Below are 6,000 nucleotides of genomic sequence, written 5' to 3' on the forward strand. Positions count from 1 at the left end.
ATAAATGTTTAACATCCTATCCTGGATTTATAAAATAAACATTTAAAAGTAAGGAAGTATATTTCTCACAAAATTGCAAAAATTTGATACACAGTTATAAGAAATAGTTTTAAAATAATACCTGTAGAATTTTCAAATAGTTTTAAAATAATGGGGGGAGGATTGTTTGTTTTTTTAAGTATTATTTCTGTGCTTCCTGTACCAATTAAAAAGATATCTGTGGTACACTAGAACCATCTACTGGAAATGGGAGGAAATAACAAGATAAATTATTACTTCCTCCAATGTTATGGCATGTTATATTACAGGTGGAAATTTAGATTTTAAGATAGTTTGAAACTTTATATCCATACTGTAACAAAAGAATCTGATGTTCCATTTGTCACCAAATATGGTAGATAGGACAATGGATTATATACTTATTCTTAATATTTATATCAATCAAATTTAAGATTGAATAGCTTTTTATATCTTTTCAGTATTCACTATTAAAGTGACACTGTCAGTTTCAAGTGGCTAGATAAATGTCTGCCATAGTTTACTTCCAGCTTTTATAAGGATATTCCTGTAAATTATCCAATCCCTGTTTAAACTTTTCTAGTTCAGGATCTATACACTGGTGATTCCTACAGTCTGCTGTAATCTTAGTCATTTACACATACATAATTCAAAGACCTTTATTTTATTTCTCTTTTTTTCTCAGTATATGGCATTTTAAAAAATGATTTGGGGCGAAGGAGAATCACTTTTCTAGTAATAGGTCTATCAGATCTCAACTGCAAAAAAATGACCACTAGATGGCAATGAAAGGAACAACTCTATGCTGCTATTTGGTATTCCCTCACAAGTTATCATGTTTCCTTGAAAATAAGACCTGTCTTTTGGGGGGGACACCAAAAGACGCATTAGGGCTTATTTTGGGAAAAACATGGTATCGGGATGATTAGCCCGGCCAGGTGCCCCATCCCCAAGCGCATGCATAAGAGGCAGCGAGCACACGGGAGCTGATGGTGTCCAGCTACAGCCCACCGGCCCTTGGCACAGCACAGGTAAGTCAGAGCATGGATGCAGAGCAGGACGAGGCAGACAATCTGGATCTGCTATGCAGCTGTCTGACTCGCATGCCAGCAGCAGCTGGAGGCAGAAGCACAGGGGTGGAGGCAGGTGATCTTGAGACGCTGTGTGACTGCCTGTTTTGGCACAGCCACAGGCAAGCCGAGAGATGGTGAGATGGAGTGGGTGGCAATCTGGTTCGCCTCCTTTCCCCCATGCTTCTGATTCCACATGCTCCCACAAGCCACACAGTGTATCCGGATTGCCTGCCATGCCTCTGCCTTCACCTGCTGCCAATTCTGCCACGCAAGCCTACAGCAAGCTAGATGCCCACACTTGCCTCCCCCTACTCTGCCTCCGCCTGCTACCAGTGCTGCCATGCAAGCCTTCAGTAAGCCAGATGGTCAAGAAACACATCCGGATTGGCTGCCTCTCCCCACCTCTGCCTCCGTACTCGGACTTACTTGTGTTCCAAGGAGCCGGCAGGATGAGGCTGCTGCCAGACACCATTGGCCCCCCACACACACTCATCGCCTCCTGTACTGGTCACACCCACCACCTCGGGCTTATATTTGGGGTAGGGCTTATATTAGCCATACCCTAAAAAATCAGGCTAGGGCTTATTTTCGGGGAAACATGGTAGCAATCCTAATCTGATAGTGCTACCACGCTGTGTAGGTAGCTTACAATATTTTAAATACTTAATAATATAAATAACAATATGTTAAAAAATATAGCTTTATACCCTATTACTCCTACACAAGTCCTTTGAATAAATCTTGCCCCCACACTGGTATCACTTTGAATCGTGAAGGTCAAGATAAATATGGTATGAAACAAATCCATTTTTGTTCATTTGAATAGCACTGGCCATGGTGAACAGTTCAGACTTAGTAAAATATGAATGAGCTATTACCAGGAAAAAAGTGATGTATCCACCTTAGTTTATAATCCAGGTATGAACTATCATAGATATTACAGCATTTACCTCAGCTTTCTGTTTGAATTATACCAGTCCTCAAAGTTATGGTCATTGAAGAACATCCACATTCACGTAATTGGAATTTGGTCATTGGCTGCCTGACCACATTTACAACGTAGGATATGCTTCAATTTCCCTCATCCATTTATCTCTTCCCCACTTGTCTGCCCTTTGGGCTACTGTGCCTTGCCTTGCACCACTGCCATCATACTGCCCTCTGGGACCATTGCCACCATTGTTATGAAGGAATTGTTGAAGATTTAATTTTATGCAACCAAAAACTCTGACCATTCTGTCATTTAAAGTAAAGTTTTATTCACTTTCAGAACTTGTACTCTTGTCTATTTCAGACAACACCAACCTTTCTCAGCTGGTGGACCAAAAGAAAAGGGAGGGGGAAGCATTTTACACACGTGCATGGGTGCATAGGGCTGTGAGCATGCACATGCTGCAAACAGGACAGGGCTAGTGCCTGTGTGATACTAGCCTTGTCCCATTCTTGCATGGCACAGTGTTTCATTTCTGCGGTGCGGCAGTGGCCGTTTTTACGCTTTGCAACCATTATTCCTATGGAATTGAAATTTTCCATAATCTTCACACCAGTTTTATTTGCAATGTCCCCATTGCAGCATTGCCAGAGTCATGATCATGACGTGCAATACTTCCTGCCAGCTTCCCACAAGCAAAGACAATGGGAAAACCAGCAGGAAGTTGGAAGTTGCTCCTGTTCCCACTGCTTTTTTACCTGCCTGGTCCTTATCTGTTTAAGTAAATATTGAAGCTTTATTTTTGAACTTCATTTGCTATTACAATTATTTCTATATTTACATTATATCCTCTTCTTAGAGGATCACAGAACCATCCAGCATTGAGGTAAAAAAAAAAAATGGTCAGCCTTTAATGTTTCCCTCTTCTGGTAGCATATGAACTTCCTTTGTCTACTACACTTTTTTTCATGTGTATCATGAAAGCTTTGCCTACTTCACTCTGTATTTACTCTTCTTTTTCTCCAATACATTACATTACATTATTCTATTCCTTCTTTAGAAAATATAGCTCCCCTCCTTGCTCATTATATCCTCCTTGGACTAAAAAAAAAACTCTTAATAAATTTCACTTACAGAAACAATTGTTAAGAAAAATAAGTTTTAACAGTATTTAAAAAGTAAAACTAAAATAGGCTGTCTTTAATATTCAAACTTCCTAGGAAATCTTAGTCACAAAGGCTAATAATATGTATTGAGGGCAGAAATCTAATTAAAATCTACTTTTTAAAAAAATCTATTGAAAGATACACTTCTGAAGCTGGAAAAAAATAGCAAGCTGCACATTAAACCAATGCAAGTAAGGATTGCAAAAGTCCATAGAAACATGAATAGGAAAGCCACTAATGCTTGAACAAGAAATGGATAAAAGAATACATAATTTACATATATTTTAGTGTACATAAATGCAAAATTCAAATTTGTTTCTTCATTTAGATAGAAATACAATTAATCTCAGCAGAATAGAGGTTTTCTTTTAATTTCTCAGTCAGCTATACAGACCTTTCCTTTCCTTCCTCTTATTTATTACTTTTGAACTGGATAATTCTTCAAATTGAAGACTGACTTGGGTTTTTAGAGTGCTTATTAGGTAAATTGTATTTTCTTCTTAAACCTTCTTTCTTCATTTTATGCAGAGAATACTCTTATAAACTTGGGATGCATGAAGTCCTGAATTGGAGATCCCTGTGAGGTAAGAAAGTACAAAACATGCTGTGCATGAACCAGTCCATGTACCTGTAGCCAGTTTTGATCAACTGTGCTCAAACTGAAGAAGGAGAAGGAGAAGAAGAAGAGGAGCAGGAGGAAGATCTTTTATTGTCATTGTGTAACTCACAAAAGAAATTAAGTGCTGTCCATGGTGCACACTACACACAAGTAAAAACCACAAATAAAAACACATCCATCACGAAGAATTGATTGTAAAAAGTGGAATAATCTGATAAGAATGTATATACTGGAATGTCACGTTAAATCCAATGTTTGTTTCTTTTTAACTGTATTATAAATAAAATTTGTTGAAAAAAAACACGTCCATCACATTCTATTCACCATTGCACTGCCGTAATATTGCACTTCAAATACAGTAGTATTTAATATTATTACACATCTGGGATAAAAACTATTTTTCAGCCTATTTGTCTTTGTTTTTATTATCCTGTACCATCTGCCAGATGGTAATAGTTCAAAAAAAGAATGTCCAGGATGAGTTGAGTCTTTAAGAATGTTTTGAGCTTTCCTAAGACAGCGGGAACTATATAGTTCATTCAGGGGGGTGAGGAGAGGGCAGCCAATAATCCTCTGGGCGATGGTAATGACCTTCTGGAACGCTTTCCTATCTGCTACGGTGCAGTTGGCAAACCACACACACATTTTAATCAATAAAATCAGGCAGTTTTTTTAATTGGAACTTAAAGGTAACTTGTCAATCAAATTGCCCCAATATTTTGATAAAACTGTAACAATCTCTTCAGTTTTATAAAACAAAAAGTCATCCTCTTGATTTCTTTGTACACACAAATTTCTTCAAATGGAACAGATTACATTTTATGGAAGAGCAGTTTTCATGGGAAAATAGTATTCTCTCCTAATTCACTTCTCTAAGCTCACGTTTTGCTTACTGAAGGAAATAGTTGTGGGAAAGGAGAATTTTTTAAAAAAAAGTTTATTCATTTTTTTCATCCAAGTAAGAAATGATGTTTTGTTTCAGGTTAGTCAAGAATGTTTTCACAGTGGCACAGTTGCCCAGTTCCCAAAGTTGGAAGAAAGCTATTTGAGGTTTCATGCTGACTTAGAATTTTTGTAGAGGCTCTTAAAAAGCAAACTAAGAGCTTTCAGTCAGAAATCCAAATTGGAATAGTTTGCTCATCTAATTAGGTTCTTCAATAAGCAAGAACCTAGGCCGGGGTAGGCAACTTTGGCTCTTTTATGACTCATGGACTTCAACTCCCAGAATTCCTGAGCCAACCATGCTGAGGGGAAAGGGAGAGTTTCCAAGCTGAGCCATGCTGGCTCAGGAATTCTGGGAGTTGAAGTCCACAAGTCATAAAAGAGCTGAGGTTGCCTACCCCTGACCTAGGCGGTCAGTCCTGCATTGTTGACATTTAGTATATTATGAACACACTATAAAAATGGCAGTCATCATTGCCATATTCACACACAATGCAATATTCTTTAAGTCATATCTTTAATGATCCTTAGTCATCTTTTTTACTTGTAACAATAAGCCATGCTGGGTGTGTTAGTACACAAGACAGAAACAATATATGATTTGATGATATTGCATTGTCTGGATACGGCCATTATATGTCCCATGTGTCATGTAAAAATTGTGCATTAATTTAAGTAGTTAAATGCCATATATTTGTTAGATACTCAACGTTTTTGGTACTCATCGCACCTCCTAGAACCAATTAACTATGAATACCAAGGTACCACTGTATACAAACACATCCATTACCATAAGAACAGTTTTGTTGTAAGTTTTGGGTTGAGGTTATTGGCAAGATTAATGTGAATTTATTAAATCAACCACATTTAGATAAAATTCAATAATGGTTTTCCTCTATCCTCTTCCTCCAATAAATCATTCACATATCACACAGAAAAAGTGAAGCATGCAACTCACCTAGGTCGAAACCTCACTAGAGCCTTCCTTTAGCTGTGCTTCGAGTGATAGGTCACTTAAATCATATGTTTTTGCACTTTATTCTGACAATATCCTTGCTGTAATTGCTTTTGACATAGCAAATGCAAATAGGAGTCCCATGCTGTACACAGCATGTAAATAAATTTTGGGAGGAACGTGATGATGCAGGATATATTAAGCAAGTAAAGCCTTCCAGTGAGGAAACTGGTGATTTACACTACTCGGACACTTTCAGAGACAAAGCACAGATTGTTTGGCTCCCTGCACAACAG

The sequence above is a fragment of the Crotalus tigris genome, unplaced genomic scaffold (genome assembly GCF_016545835.1).
Source record: "Crotalus tigris isolate CLP2741 ecotype Arizona unplaced genomic scaffold, ASM1654583v1 scf7180000018923.2277400, whole genome shotgun sequence".
Taxonomy (NCBI): domain Eukaryota; kingdom Metazoa; phylum Chordata; class Lepidosauria; order Squamata; family Viperidae; genus Crotalus; species Crotalus tigris.